The sequence below is a fragment of the Pelmatolapia mariae genome, linkage group LG1 (genome assembly GCF_036321145.2).
Source record: "Pelmatolapia mariae isolate MD_Pm_ZW linkage group LG1, Pm_UMD_F_2, whole genome shotgun sequence".
NCBI lineage: Eukaryota > Metazoa > Chordata > Actinopteri > Cichliformes > Cichlidae > Pelmatolapia > Pelmatolapia mariae.
Genome location: NC_086227.1, coordinates 15,647,334 through 15,664,301, shown reverse-complemented (window position 1 = coordinate 15,664,301; position 16,968 = coordinate 15,647,334). Strand labels below are relative to the sequence as shown.

The following is a 16,968-nucleotide window of genomic DNA, read 5'->3' as shown; positions in this document are numbered from 1 at the left end:
GAAAAATGATGACACATACAACAGAAAATTCCACCTGAATGGATGAAAAAGAAAACAATCAAGGTGTTTCTATGGCTCAGTCCAGACCTCAACCTGAATAAAACGCTGTGGGAGGACCTGTGCTGAACTGTGCATAAATGAATGATGGACAAACCTCAATGAACTGAAGCAGCATTTTAAAAAAGAATGGGCCAAAATTTGATGTGAGGGATGAGAGACATCAGCGAGAGACAGATAATATCCTATTGGTTTAAAGGTAATTCTGCAAGCTACTGAATGAAAGGGTGTACCTAAGTTCTTCAATGAACTTTATATGTCGACTGATTATGTATATAAACAAGCACAAATTATACATCGGCATCTGTAAATGTGAAAACATTAGCTGTGACAGTCCACATCTGTCTGCAATATGAATTTTTTTGTCTTAAACTTTTGGGTGCTCTGAATTTTCCAGGCACTCTCAACTGATAATTCAAGTTTGATATTTATTTTTGTAACTGTCTGAAAAATGTGTTTTTAGCACATTTGTACAATCTGCTTATATAGAACATCATATAAAGTCTTCTTATATGACCACCCAGTGCCCATGCTACTAACATTAAAATGTAACATTAACTTTGCTCCTAGCTCAGGGTCTACTTAAATATTAATAAAATTATAATGCTGCCTGGTCAATATAACGCAACAAAAATGAATTACACTGAGTAAAAGCCATGCTTCCTATATGTTCATAAGACCATCATATTCAATTAATAGGCATTATTAAACTACATCTTTTCATATGTGCCTACACATCTGTGCATACAGTCGAATTTCTAAAATGTTTTATTAGATTCAAACCTTTCAACATTTTCATCAAACGGTTACATCTGTCAACTTCTATATACTTGTCTTGGCCATTATACACCTTTTAAAATTTTGCTTCATCACTACAGTGTAACAGCATATTGCAGTACATTTCCTACAGAGATATATTTTCACAAGTTTGTGATTCAAAATTTCCTTTTAGGGGTAAATGAATTCATCTATTTCAGTGCAACATTTGATTCTAATGGCACTAAAAAGGAAGAAGTAATATCGAGCATTCAAACACTTCACGAAGAGATACGTCAACAATCCTGATTATTAAGAATTTACAAATGCAAGAACAATTATGATCATATTAAAAATGTATAAATTTTTAATATGTTTGTAAGTTTGTGTTTTTCCAGCCCCTCACAGACATTTAAAACTCTGCCTTTCTGTGAATATTGTGAATGTTACTAAATTCGTTTTTTGGGGTTTTTTTTAAAATGTCACTAGATATTCTTGTGGCAATCTGGCATGCCAACTTTTGCCCAAAGCATTTTGATATATTGTGATAACCTCATGTCTCAGAAATCCTAAAAAGAGATCAGTGGCTACAGAAATGTGATAAAATAGTTATATTCTGTCATTTTGTGGCAATTACCCCTTAACTGTGAGTATGATATCAGGGCAAGTCAAAAAACTCTCAAGCTTCTTGAAAACATTAACTTTTTCTATATTTTCTATTTTCTACACAAACAAATGGCTGACCAAGCACTATGACTTGACTAATACATACACATAAATATAGTTGCCAAAAGTAAATATTAAAATGAAATATACTTATACACTGATCAGCTACGATATTAAAATTGTCTGCCTTGACCTCAAGACCTCTAAAGACATCCTGTTTTGTCAGGCATCTAGAAGTTAAAAGCAAATCATTTTAGTCAGTCTGGCTATTCCATTGGATCCCATATTGTAGATGCTCAATTAGATTGAGATCAGGGGTATTTGGAGGCTAAGGATACACACGCTACTGTGCCATCTGGTTCACTTGCAGTCAGGCACATTATGCATGTAGTGTGTTTGCTAGTCTTGGCCAAGCATGGAATGCCAGTGCTTCCTACAGCTATTTAACTGAAAATACCTTAATTAATTAACTTAGTTTTTAAGTCTTATTCTGCAAAAGGGCTTTTCAAGAGTGGGAGTTTTAAGCAAAATGTGAGGACAGCCAGTGGGGACAATCGAGACTTTGCAAGGAACATAGGCAATTGTGCTCAGGAATGGTACACTTCTGTCATGCATAGTGTGGGTACAACAACTTGAACTCTTTGCCATATTATTGAGACCATTTTTGAACAAAATTTGAAGCATGCCAAGAATTAAATGTGGTCATCAAGAGTGTTTAGGCTGGTTAGATTTATCATTATAAAATCCACGAATGGTATAACTCAAGGCTTCCTGCCTGAACATTTACCAGAGCATCATACCACCTCCACTGACTTGCCTTCCTATAGTTCATCAGTCTGTTTCTTTTCAAGTAAATGATCATGAACACAAGACAGCAGGTCACCTTTCTGGGCTACAATAAGTCATCTCGGGGATTGAATAACGCAGTCTGCCTTCACTGCCCATGCACGAGCTCGACCCTTTTGGTGGTTTGCCAGAATTCCTTTCTAGGAACAGTTTTTACTGGTGCAAACTTTGTCTTTAATTGCTTATATCTGCCAATTTTTTGTGCCTATCTCAACAAATGAAAGAACTGTCTGGCTTTGGCTGATGCCAAATATATTCCACCTTCGAAGAGCTTCATAACAAGGTGTTTTTCACTTCACCCTTGGGTGCTACTGCTGAAATGTGAAAATAATTGAAATATGAAAATGCTGCTATGCAAGGGATCAGACAAATTACGAAAAATATATATTTTTTGAAAAATTCGATAGCACAACATTTGTCAAAATATATGTAATTTGTTGCAATTAGCCACTTTACTTATAACAAAGACAATTCTCATTCCCAGCAGTATAATCCAATAGACCTCAGATTTTCCTCCTCCCTATTGTGACTAATCATCTGCATAGAAGATGCTCTTCATCAACCCACCCGTCTGCTCACCCTAGCTGTTGGCACCGACTGCCATGATAATGACTGAGGCTACTCTGAGACTATGTTTACTAGCTGACAGCGGCACCCTGCTCTCTCTGTATGCTCCAGCAAGCATTTCCATTTAGCTCACTTCTGAAGCTCCTGCCTAATTTCTCTTTGGAGACAGAAATCCTTTAAACCCCATTGTATCCCAGGGCAACATATTTACTGAGGGCTGGCTTTCCAATACCTGAGAGAGATTAACACTGCTCCCTGATTTATGAATCCATGCCACCCACCCACAGGCTTGGTCAGGGGCCCTAGCTACTCTACCCTGCTACTTCCTCTTCTCACAATGGGATTTAGGAACACACAAACACAAACACACACTTCCCTACATACGGCAGAAGTGGGTTTAAGGGGAATATGCATAGATCATCTCTCTGAATTTCCCTCAAGAGAAGAGAAAACATAAATGACCTGGGTACAACTGGCTGTCTCGTGAGTCAGTTAACAAGGTAAAATCAAACTCTAAAGTAAACTTGATATGGCCTAGACAGAATCAAGCTGAATGATTTAGAAAACTATCTTTTTAACTGAGTTAAATGATATGTAAATAGATACTCTAGATCTGTCACTGTAATATAGAGATGTAGTCAAAAGATCTGTGACAGCCATCTACTGTTTTTGGCATCCCACCATCTCAATAGCATCACTGGCTGTCTGTGACTGAGGTGGTCGGACGGCTGCCAGACTGAGTGACAGCCTGCTATTTGTTCATCCTGGATAGTCAATTGCTGAGCATCTGTACTACAGAAACAACAAAGCTGCTGGCAAAGAGTTCAGTGTATCAGTAGACTAATACACCGAGCAGACTATTATTCTTATTCAGTCGAGAGGGTGTTTTAAAATTCTTCTAATTTGTGTAGTAAAGCACTGAATTACTATACAAATTAGCAATTCAATGTGTTATGCCATGAATTATGAATACAAGTGCAACACTAAAAAATCAGACAGTTATAGACCTGGCAATATCCTTGCAACATATGTCTGATGGTGCAATCAAAACACGTGTGGAGGCCTCAGGGTACTAAAAGAACTTCTAGAGGGTCACGCAACGGTACTACGGTACCAAAGCAGTTCATGTGTATCTCTCATTTTTTGTCTTGTGATCATTTATTAATTTCATGATGTGGAAAACAGTTTTTGTAAGAGACTGCTTCTGTCTTAGAGACACAGAGTATAAGAAAATGATGCATGAATAGAATTAAATATGGAATATACCATAAAAGATTGCTGGAAGAGCATGGGAGATTCTCTATCCCTTTAATAGGCCAGTACTTTCTGCTCAACCCTTCTCACACGAATCACCCTTGCAGTCAAATCCCCAAACCACGAAAGTATGTTTTTGTTTGTGTTTATATTTGTTTGTTTACCTGTGAGAGCCAGAAGATGGAACATCACTAAAAATTAATGTTGCAGTCTTGTCATATGTGCTTACCATTTCGACGCAATGACCTTCACTTCCCTCCCTCCACAGAATATAAAATAATGGAATATTACTCAACATGGAAGGTATCCAATTTCCAAGGATAAACCTGCAAGAGGACACTCTTACTTCACCTCAGAAGTCTAGGAAAAGGCCATACTGTGATATGGTAATCAATTTAATTGCCCAGACATGGAAACTTGTAATGATACTGTACATCACGTTGCTGTGAATTCAAATGAACAAAGAAAAGATGACAGACTTTTCCACCGCTTTGAAGCACAAAGTGATATTTTATTCACAAGCCTTAAACACATTTTACCCCAGCACTGAGAAGAAGTCATCATAATTAAAATACATAATGATCTTTGGTATTTTTATCTCTTTGCACTAACTCTCTTCCTCTCTCCAAACATACCATATTATAAGATTTACTGTAGAATCTATGTCTGAATGGTTAACTATATCAGTATTTTGTCAGATTCCATAGTTTACATGCTGTGTTAAAATTATTTAGTAATATCTCAGTATTTTTGAAAGATAAATATGTAATATTTAATGTCAGTGAAGTCCTGGTAGCATCAAGAGCCCAAATCTACTACTCTCTGCTTTCAGGGGAAATTCACAATTTGTCTTCTTTATAACAGCATGATTCAAAACATCTCACAGCAGTTACCAGCTGCTTCCCGTAATGCTAAGAAACAATTATACATAGTTCATGTCTTGTATAGTTTCACTACCAAGCTACATTTTTTTCTCATTAGTTATCTCTGTCTCATTTTATTTGTGAATATGTTAGTATTTTACTTCTGATTGTGAAGCTGCATTAACTTATCAGGCACTTTATTAGGAACACCCTGCTTATATCAGGTGATTCAACAAGGTGGTGAAAGTATTCCTCAGAGATTATGGTCCAGAGTGACACCGTCATATGGATCCAACAGGTTAGTTGGCTGCATGACCAGTTTTGCCCCATCCCAAAAGTAGTCTACTGAATTGAGATTGCCATTTGAGTACTGTGAAGTGACTGCCGTGTTCAAGAAATCACTCATCCTGCTGGAAGAAGCCATCAGAAAAAACATGTGACACTGAAACAACGCCCAGTACCAACTGGGCATTGTTCCAGAACTTATGAACAAATGAACATGTTAAGAACATATCCCCAAGAACATATCCCCCACACCAGAATACCACCACCAGCAGCCTAAATGATTGATAAGACTGGATAGATCAATGTTGTTACGTTGTCCATGCCAAATTCCAACTTTACTATCTGAATGTTGCCATAACGTGTTGAAATTCAATAATTATACACAGTAGTATACAGAAACTTCCCACTTGTAGTTTCTACTGTATGTATTCCAAAGCTATTTTGTACTGCCACACTCAACTACAGTAAAGCAGTAGAAAAAGAAAATACAATAAATTCAAAGTAAATCAGTTCTGTTTTTGTGTGAAGAATTAAACGTGATCTTAAACGTGTTCACTCACAAGAAGCCTGGTGTCTTGTTGTTGTCACTGACAAAAGTAAAATGCAGTGAAGAAGATGGCAATTGTTTTTGCAGTAGAGACATAGTTGGAATGGATTTTGAAATATAGCACCAGAAATTTGGCACTAAGAATTACAAAAACATGGAACTGTGACAGCTTTCTTGCCTGAAGCATATTTACATGATACTGAGAGGAACTAAATAGCCAACACCCTGATAAAAATATCCTTAGAAAATTAAACAAAATTATATTACCTAATCCCAATGGCCAGACATGTGTTGGTGATTAACAAAATGGAAATATGATATTTCACAGTAACAAAAAATATTTGATGAAAAATTGAAAATATTTAATGAAATATTTTCTTCTTTCCAAATTGAGAATCAAATAGGGATAGTGATACTTGATGGATGTGGGGCTTGAAAAGATGCTTTGATGTTTTAGAGAAAGCAGGGTGGAATGCAATGGAGCAGGATACTTGAACAAAGGAGTTAGTCATCATTTCCTGCTTATCAATGACTAATGGCTAATGTAGTTTCACAGTCACTGTAGACGACATAACAATCTTGCATTTGAGTATTTTGTTCCTCATGTTTCTGTTAAGCTCATTAATCTTCAAACATTTCAAATATACACTTCAGCTAATGATCAACTACACAACAAATAAGTATAAGCATTTCTCAATATGAACCATCAATCCATCTATCCATTTTCTTGTACGTTAGGAACTAGAGGCAGGGTACACCCTTGAGAGGTTGCCAATTTGTTGCAGGACTAGCACAGAGACAGACAACCATTCACATCTATGGTCAAATTAGAATCACCAACTAGAAAGTGCATTTTCTGAAGAAACTGCAGTGTGAATGCTTGAATCTGAATGTATGCACTGAAATGAATTAATTGCTGAATTGAAGTTAAAAATGTTGAATGAGAGAAAAAAAAACTGAATTTTTAACCTGAAAACAAAAGTGCTAAACTGCTAAAAGCTGAAGTGCACAAAGAAGAAGTTGGAAAATAGCTGAAAATCTTTTAAATGTAAATTAGAAAAACATAAGTAATGAGAAAAGAAAATTTTGCGTCAGAAAACATCTGAATAAATATAAAAAGTTCATATTCTTTGATTAACTGAATGACTAAACTGTGATCCCTCCACTTGGATCCACAGAGTTTAAAAAGTTTAAATGTCTGAGCTTTGAAAGACACGGTGCTGGAAAGAGAACAACGATGGCGACGTTTTGAGGGTAAAATGATGGCTGTAGAGCAAACACTGTGGACACAGCAGCAGTTGAAAGAGAAGTGTTTAAGATGAATCTTGGCACAGTGAGAGACAGAGCTCGTTAGGCAGGCAGGTGTGAGCCTGGTTGCTATAGTGACTGCACCCAATGGCTCCATACACACGGACACAGACATGCACCTCACTTTTGCGGCTTAAAATGAACAGAAAAGTCAAGCCGAAACAAATCGCTCCCAAATGAAAAGTACAAGTCGTATTGACAAAATTCTTTCACCGTGAGCGGCAGCAATGTCTAGTCTACTGAATTCTCGGTTTTCATGCCTGTGGAGTTTATTATATGGACGTGGTGACAGTGTAAAGACACCATGCTCTTCTGATTTTCAAACGAACCTTCTGAGCCATTTTAACATTAGAGTCTATGGAAGAGTTGGAGGGAGTAGGCTGTGCTTTGGTGACATTTATGAAAGAACCATAACACCTAGTACAATAGTAAACACATTGGATGAAAGAGGACAGCGATGGCTACGTTTTGAGGGTAAAATCATACCTGTAGACCAAACGCTGCGGACACAGCAGCAGTTTTTAAAAAGATTTTAAGATTAATTTTTTTGCTCCTTTCACTCTACCAGTTGAGCTGTCTCACTCAAGCCCCAACATTCCGTCCCATACACACCCATTATAAACTCTGAAACGGGTGAAAAAACATCATGAAACTTAAACTGGAACTGAAGAAAAAGTATAATAGATATTGAAAAGATAAATACAAGTTGAATAGTTGAATGTCTTGTCTTCGTTTTAAAGTTTGAATGGTGGCTCTACGTCAATGTATGTGGAAGTAGATACAGTTTAAAGAGGAGTAACTTGAAGGAGAATTTGAAGGGTCTCCCCATTGAAATACATGGGAAATTTTTGTTGAAAAAAGTTGAATAATTTTAAAAATATAAATGTTAAAAATGAGAAAAATAGAAGCAGTCATGTCCAAAAGAAGAGGATTCTAACGGTGTTTGAATGGTTTTTCTAAGTTGAACGGTTTTGAAGGAGATAGAGTACAAAAAACGTACGGAATAGATAATAATAAAATAGAATAAAGATTTCAACAACAATACTGTGAATGCTTTTACAAGCATTCACACTAATTAACCTGCAGAGAACGTGAATGCCAAAAGAGGCTCAGACTGGATTCAGAACTTCTTGCTGTAAGTTGTCAGTGCTAACCACCACAAAGAAAGTTGTAGGGATGCAGTTTCCACTAGGGTCTTAAACATCATTTGCTATTTTGTGAATAGAATAATCACTTGCCAATAATCATCTAACATTAACTTGCCCACCATTTTGGACATGTGACAATGTGGGATCAAGTAAATAAGGTCTAGAGTCTAGGTCTAGAGACAGCCATCTGCCAAACACTGGTAACGAAGGAAAAATTAGTATTTCTCCACTTTTCTGGAGACTGATGACAGTTCCTGGGAAAGGGATTGCCGAAGTCCCATTTACACAGGCCTACAGATCAATCAGTGACATCCTGGCAAATAACAGAAAACAAAAGTGTATTTCCCAAGTTGGCAAGAAACTCCTTGTGATTAGTTTGGTTTCCATCATACTGCTTCAGTCACCCATAGTATGCATGGAGTTGGGGTACTTCTCCATTTCCAATATGTCTCACACTTTATCAGATTTTAGTAAAGCTGGACTAGTAGTTAGTGAGTATTTTCAGACAAAGCTGAAAAAGCTGCTACAGCAATCTGCTAGCAATCATAAGGACATTTCTGCTTGTCCAACCGATTTCAACCAGTGACAGCCAGGCACCTCCAGGAACCATTGCCAAACAGTCAGGGAATGCTCACTTTTCCTTACATGATACATCCATTGGTGTATCACCTCCAATACAGTGAACAATTTTTGAGCAATGTCTGCATTGTGTCAAACAAGAAACGTCAATAATCAGTGACAATGATTTTTCAGAATGCTAAACTCACTTGACAAACTTCTTTATGACAAATACTGTTCTGCATTGTTCTAAGTGTTGTTTGACTAATCTAATGATCACAGTTATTAGGTTTATTACACCCTTGTCACACACAACTCTTGTTTTTGTAAACATGTTGTCAGCTGATAAATGAATGTTTCTCATTTAAAGTTAAACATGTTACTTGTAGCTTGTTCACTTGTTTATCCATGTCAGAAAACAATGATCCTTAGTTGTATGGCATTCTTACCAATATACTGCAATTTCCTCATTTTAAAAAACAGCTTTGATGTATTATGTATTGTGTATTTATTTATTATTAAAAAAGAGAGTGTTCCTTACTTCAGTTATATTGTCACTGATGATGATAATTGCTCCATCACAGCTCATGAATTTCAGCATGGTTCTAAACAGCTGTTTAGACTGCGAGTAAAGTCTATGTTTAAAGTATATAACAGATAGAAAAAAATGCTTTATTCACCCAATCAAATTAAATGCTCAAGCCAAGAGCAAAATGTTCAGAGGAACCCACACTATTTTTATTTTTATTTCTTTTTTGATTGATTGATTCATTAATTAATTCATAGGTAGCCCATTGAATTGAATGGTTACATGTCATGGAGCACTTTTGTCTGCCACTGTGTCAGTATCGGTGATGCTGTATAAGCTCAATGGTTATAAGCTCAACCTATGATATGGAATTCCTGCAATATTGGATTTCTTTCAATTAATTTTACTTTGGTTAGGTTAACTGGTGATTCTAAATTGGTCATATATCGTATGTCTTTCTGTATGTGTAGCCATGCAATAGTTTAGCAACCTGTCCTTTGTTGCCCTATGACCAGGAAAGACTCCCACCGGGCCTGAATAGGATGAGCATTTAAGAACATTGATTGGTCTTTATCCATCAGAACCAATAAAATGCAAAATTAAATTAAAAAAATAATTTCACTTTAAAATGTATTTAACTACAGATTTAAAGCTTTACACCCACACTGCACATGATAAGATAAAGTTGCCTATGTGAGTGTGCTCTTCTAAACTGTATGAGCACACTTTTGCTTGTTAGAAGTACTCTATATTTAGTATAAGTCATTGCTCAGCCACACAAACCTGCTGCCACCAAGACAATTATCAACAACACAGTGTGGCTGGTATTGTTATCACTCTGTGAACCTGTCTTTGTGTATGTGAGTGTCACAATGAAAAAGTGGTCCTGGAGACACCTATTTTGGTGGGAATCCTTCCCACTTTACAATCCAGTTCCACTTCCACAGCCTTTTAATATTCTTTTCTATGCGTAACTTGCCCATATGGTATATGTTTGTTATGTTGTATAACACATCAAACTAACAGTTCAACAATGGCATGGTAGAAGAATCCATAGTCAATGCATCCGGTGTCATTCTATTATAGGATGAGCTCTAGATTTTGCTAACTAACAGAGATGTAATAATGATAATAACAATAATAATAATAATAATATACAATGTAATTTGCACACAGTGGTATTATCATATATTGCACATATGTGATTTTTAAATGCACAGAAAGGAATTCCTTAGGGTAACTGATATTTCTATCTGTTTATATATTTTAAATATGCATGTGTTTCTCCATCGCCTTCTGACTTAAAAGAAATTATTCATGCATGCTCACTTGGATATACACTATTGTCTTAGGAAAGTCTTCTGATAAACATCAGGTAGACTACCCAGCTGGCACAGCATCATCTCATCACTCACTTTGTTGGCTTTCCTCAACGTCTCAGACTGTCCTCGGACAAATCAGAAACTACTTAAAGATTCTGTTGTTGTTTGTGAGACTGATTTATTACATTTCTGTTTGTTTTGATCCCATTTGTTCCGTAGAACGCTAAGGTCATCAGGCATGCGACTCTTGGCTGTTTTATTGTCTATATTTTAAGCTTAAGGATTGTTGCTGGAGCAGAAAAACAACCTTTCTCATTACATCAGTTCCACCCACTCCAACAACTTCATTCAGATTTCATCTCACAGTCTATATCTATTGGCCTTTGACTTTGTGTGTGTGTGTGTGTGTATTTCTGTATGCGTGATTGTGCAAGTGATCTTTTTTGTCTTACTGCTCTATATTTCTTGTCTCCAACGTTTTTAAATAATTTATGTAGCACTTTAGTCAATAATGGTTGGTTTATCTAGCTCACCCCACTCGTTTCTCTGTTTATTCTGGGCACTCTCCAATCATGTATTATTTCAGCTTCTTTGCAGTCGAGGGAGCCTCATCCATGCACATCCAGTGTGGAAGACCAAAAACGCCTATTAATGAAAGCAACTTTTTATAGACATTCAAGTACTGCAGCTGATTTCTTGTGTTTGTTTTGAAGGAACTGTTGAGAATGACTTTACAATTGCAAAGGGACATGAAGACCATCCCCCCCCCCTCCCCCCCCCCCCTTATCGTTTATTGCATTAGTTTTTATTAGTGTAACCTAATAAAGACAGAAACTTTAATTTCAAGTCAATAGTTTTACTCAGTAAAGTTCATTCTTTAAAATATAAACTATGATGAAAGATGGACGTTAGAAATGCTCCTGGGCTCTATTACCTAAATGCACATTAAGGTAAAATATTAAACCTATTTCTCACATCTCTGGCGATTTCTAGTGTGCCTCCAAAACACTTTTTAGATACTCTTAGAAACTCTTTCTCATAGGAAATAAAAGAATCAAATGTTTTCAGTCCACATGCAACTTGTATATTAACTCTATGAACTTTGCCAGCCATGGCGCAAAACACAGTGTCCCTGCACAAACTGGTATTTCCCGAGGGTGTGCTGAGGTTATTTCCTAAATTGCAACAGATTCGTATCTTGCTGACTCTTCACGCACTACAGTGGCCACAGTAGGAGGAATGCCTCAGTACAGGCCATGGAGATGCCAATCCAGCGGTGCACTGTAATCTCGGAGGCAAAGAATGAACACATTCGCCCACCATTTTCCTGCTCAGAACAAAATTTTGCATGTTTGTGTTCCATAATATTTTGATCGCTGTATGTAAACCTCTCTGAAATCTCTTTAAAATATGTTCAGGTTTTTTTTACTTGCATTTTGCTCACATTCTATTTTAAATTTCTGACATGCGATACAGCATTGCTGCCAGACAGTCGAAATAGAGATTACTGAACAATTCTTACCAACTCAATAATCTGTAAGATTTAGGAGCCTACACTGACAGCTTTTTCTTTGCCCTTTGCATCCATCCCAAGGCTCCAGGTATCTGCTCCATCTGCAATAATGTCTGTGATAATGCGCACAAGCGAGCCATAATTACACATTACAGATCCACTGGTTAAATCTAAGTCTAAGACTAAAGCAAAATAACCATAAAGAATCTCTGCGCTTATGTGTAATTCAAACGTTTAATTATTCTACTGTTTCTAACGCATTGTAAATTATGGATGGCAGACGCATTAAAAACAGTTCACATAACCTAACAATTAAAACTTCTTCATTAAAAACTCCCCAGGATCTTCCATTTCTGCTACTCTACATCTGGAGTCGAAGCTCAAAACAACAGTAACTGGAATGACTAATGAACGTATTGAGTTTCTTGTATTGAGCCAGTTCAGGAGTAAAAAAAATCCTGATTACAATACAAGTGACATAATAAGATACATGAACTACTGATAAGCTTTAAATTATTATTTTTGGGCAATTCCTTTCCAGTTTTGGATCAGAACATGGATCAAATTTATAATATCAAACTTAATTAAACAAATACCTTACTAAATAAAATATGCCCAAAGAACCAGGTTCATTTTTATGTGTAATTATGTAGTGACTTTGACAGAGTATTTAGCAGCAAATGTAAGTGATATTGGTTTGTAAATAGATCCAATAATTTCAAAAAAATATTGTATTACATTTACTGGGTGCTATTAATCCACTTAAAAAGTCTGATTCAGAACTAATTTGTTAGATGAGTGGGCTGTTTTATGTGCATTACACAGACATCAGTCTCACAGATTTCATAGCTTTCTAAATGATGACTGCAAACACTATCAGGAGGGGGAGTGCAGAGTAGTGGATTTTGGCAACATGATGTTTATGCTTACATGTTTTTGTTTGTACTCCTTTAAATCAGAGTTGAGAGAATTTTGCCTGTAGGTTTAATACTCTATAATTCATCTACTCTCTATCCTAATTATGTGTTTTGTTTTGTTTGTTTGTTCTGTTTTTATTTTACAGTTGTATGCTTAAATTGCTGGTTATTTTCTTTTTTCAGTGTCCATTTATCAAGTGATCTGAATACAGTAACATTAATTTAATAACAAAATGGCTTAATGTGTGCATAAGGATACGCCGAGCACCAGCTAAATCGATCAAATTAGATTTCACAAAGTTTACTCTGAAACTTACTTCCACCCACTAACATAAAATGCCAAAGGCTGAAGGCTGTCACTGCTGACTGCAAAATGCGTTTCTTTCCTGCTACGCAATCAAGCTGATCGTTCTACTGTATCATTTGTGTCGTATGTTAAATTTTATATATTTTAATATCCAGAACTCCTCTATGTAGTATTCAATGTTATAGGTTAGTTTCAATCAATTCATCCTCCTCCTCAACAGCATTAACAGAACTCCATGTGGACTTGATTGTAAGTGTTGTTTTGAGAAAATACAACAGCTTTTATATATAAAAAAAAGCTCCAAAAAACACTCCTAACCTTTAAAATCAATCATTGCTGGGAAACAGGGCCCTGCGAGGTCTTAAGATTTAACTACATTTGCTTATGTAGCACTGGCTCATAGATTACTGTGAGGTTTTTTTCTCTTTTTTTATATCAAAAAACTATAATGCTGACTGAAACTGCTACATCCCTGATTACCATCCATCTGTTATTGTTTCTTTTTGCCTCCACTTTCCTGTTTGGCTAATTTCTTTGGGGGGGGGGGGGGGGGGGTTGTTTTTTTAAAAATTTGTTTTCATCATAGTGAGACTAAGGAAAATTTTCCAACTTACAAAGAGAGTCTTTATGTTGTTCTTGAAAAAAAGGAAAAAGGGAAGTTATCAGATACCCTGTAGTATGCACACTGTATTTCTGTAATTTAGATGAAAGCTGCAACCTATATATAACTTTCCTGCATTACTTCAAATAAATCATTTTTCAATATTCTGCTTGCAAAACGACAACTGGAGACTTGTAATAATTTAATAATTCATGTCATTTTGTCATTTTGATTCTTGAAGTTCTTTTGAACGGTCTTAACATTTTAGAAAACAAGGCACAAGTAATATTATTGTCAACTCTTGAACAAAGCCTCGTGGAAAGACCACCTACTGTCAAGGTCGGCATTTAAAATGTTGCACTGAATGGGGTTCTTTTCAATAGCGTTAGAAGATACTTTGGAGCTTAGAACACGAAAGTGTCAAACACCTTTTAGATACTGTTTGCCTTTGTCAACAGAATGACTCGTATTGTACAGCTAGTAGGAAAACAGTGTGAGGCTTTTTAAGTCTGACAGAGACTTACTCAAAACTAGTTAACCTGGGTCCACTGAGTTCACGTATTAGAGAGTGCCACAGCAGGTAACATATCGCTCATACACAGGACATAAAATCATTATCCTGCCAAGAAGCAGGTCAATGATCAAAGACCACTGCTGTCACTGTTAATAGTTTGCTGACAGGTAAACAACACTAACAAAAGAGAAGGCCGCTGATTAAGGACAAAAATGATGCAGTGTGCTGAAAAACTACAAATATTTAAGCTAGTAAGTCATGTTTAATGGATGAGGTCTTCTTTGAGGTGCTGCTTCTAAAATTAGCATTTTACATTGTATCTTACCTGTAAAATACTACTAGCAGAATGAAATTAATACAATTTTATTTTATTTATATCACTTTGCTTTATTTAATTGTTTATTTCTTTTATTTTTGGAGCTTCAAAAAGCCAAGGCAGTTAGAGTTTATCTGTCTCTGCGCACCAAATTGTGTAAACATATCCATAGCCTTATTTGTATTTATAGACAGTAGGACGGAAGGTGTGAGATATGTACAGCTCATTATTCATTAATTGTTATGCAGGTTAAATACCAGTTGAACAAATAGCATAAATTTCTGACCTGCCATAGAATGAAATGCTTTCATTAGCCAATAGTTCATGACATTTGAAAATCCCACATTCATATAATGTAAAACTGTAAATTTGTTTTGCCTCTAATCATCCATCTCTATTCTTTTGAGATTCCAATGAATTCATGAACATTGCCCCCTGATGTCAGTACAAGATATGTAATGTGGTTCAAAGGTAGTGTAAATTTGCTGGACCACTGAGTACGTTGTCTAATTGTTAATTAGATAGTCAACATTTAAGGATGTTGACTGTTGACTGAAACTGTTTTAATTAATTTTCTTTTATTATTCTTCTACTGTATGAATTTGGGTTTTAAAAATAGTGTTTGACTGGTTGCGCTCTGTAAACCAAACCACTTGATTAAGCTCTTGATTGGTTTAAATACTTTTAAATTTGTTATTGACTCTGAGTATGGGATAACTTAAAGCCCTGTTCACCAATAATCTATTTGGTAATCACTTGTTTTGAAGTTGATATGATTCCTTGTTGCTAATAGGTAATCCTCTTATATGTCTATGTCAGTCACATATCAGTTAACAGCATTCTTCACTCCACTCTGACATTTCTTGAGGTGCTTAGCATGAAGTTACTATAAGTCACTACATTACCAACAGTTATTTTAGCTGTCATCCCAACAGGTGAATTTCACCGAGTACAGACAACAATAAACTTAACCAAAGAAGAAAAAAAAACAAATAAAACAGTGAATTCAAACCAAATTTAACTAAAAAAAAATATAACTAAAAACAGTGTGTGAAACAACAAGAGATGAATCGTAGCTATGGCTTCACCAGTTTTTCAAACCAAGCTTTGTGGACTTTTTTACCTTTTTTGCATACTGTAGGAACATTTGTGCCCAGCATCAAATATCGCTATAACTGGTGTAGCAACTCCAAAGGACACTTGCGCATATCTCAGAGATGCCAGCAGCTCTGACAAAATCGCAGTATTTAAAGTCTCTGGGAATGAGAATGGGTTGTTTCTGAAGATAGTGAGTGGGTAGGCCTACACAAAGCTCACTGAATACATTTGCCAACTGTGAGTGCATCTGCTAAGTTAAATCTGTTTTAAATCATATGCACCCACAGTTTACTCACTGCACTTATATTTATGCGGTGCTAGCTGCTCCACCCTCAGCAGGCAAGCTGGCATCGACCTTGAGGCGATGCGCTTGATCTTTGCGCACGCCTCACCTCTTAATGATAAAATGAGAAAACTGGGTCGGAGATGTACATCCCCACCAGAAATAGTGGGAAGTTAACATCTTCAGCTGAGAACAAGGCTTCCAACTGGGAAATCATCTCTAAATAAATCAAATGAGTTTCACAAATAGGTGAGGAGCCTATGGGAGGCCCAGGTTTGCTCCTGGGAGGAATGAACAAGTCTGGATGATTAACTGAGAAATGAATGACCTGCTCATGTATCCACTAGAAACCTACTTGAGCAATCAAATAACTCTAAATTAAATGATTTTTGGTGTGTTGAGTCCATTATGGAGACAGATGTTGCTTTTCATGAGAATTTATTATCTCTTTTCAAGAGGTTTTAGTCATCCCTCAAAGCCAGATATGAAACGTTTTCATTTTCTTCAACCTGTAGACAATGAATGTTCTGATTTCACCATCCTGCATACAATAAGTAGAAAAATTAATAAAATCATATTGGATTTGAAAGAAAAGAGACCATTACTATGCGCACAATGTCCACCAAATTGAGTCAAAGTGAACATGTTGCAGCTGTTTCACAATGCCACTAATGGTGATTTAAGCTTACAGAGTTTGAAAAAAGAAGAAGAAG

At 36.2% G+C, this 16,968-nt stretch overlaps 1 protein-coding gene across 5 annotated transcripts in view; it reads right to left on the bottom strand.

Annotated features, from left to right (window-relative positions):
• The window catches only part of LOC134627645 (protocadherin-9), a 187,010-nt gene that overhangs the window by 38,732 nt on the left and 131,310 nt on the right, over positions 1-16,968 (bottom strand). The gene's annotated exons all lie outside the window — the stretch shown is intronic.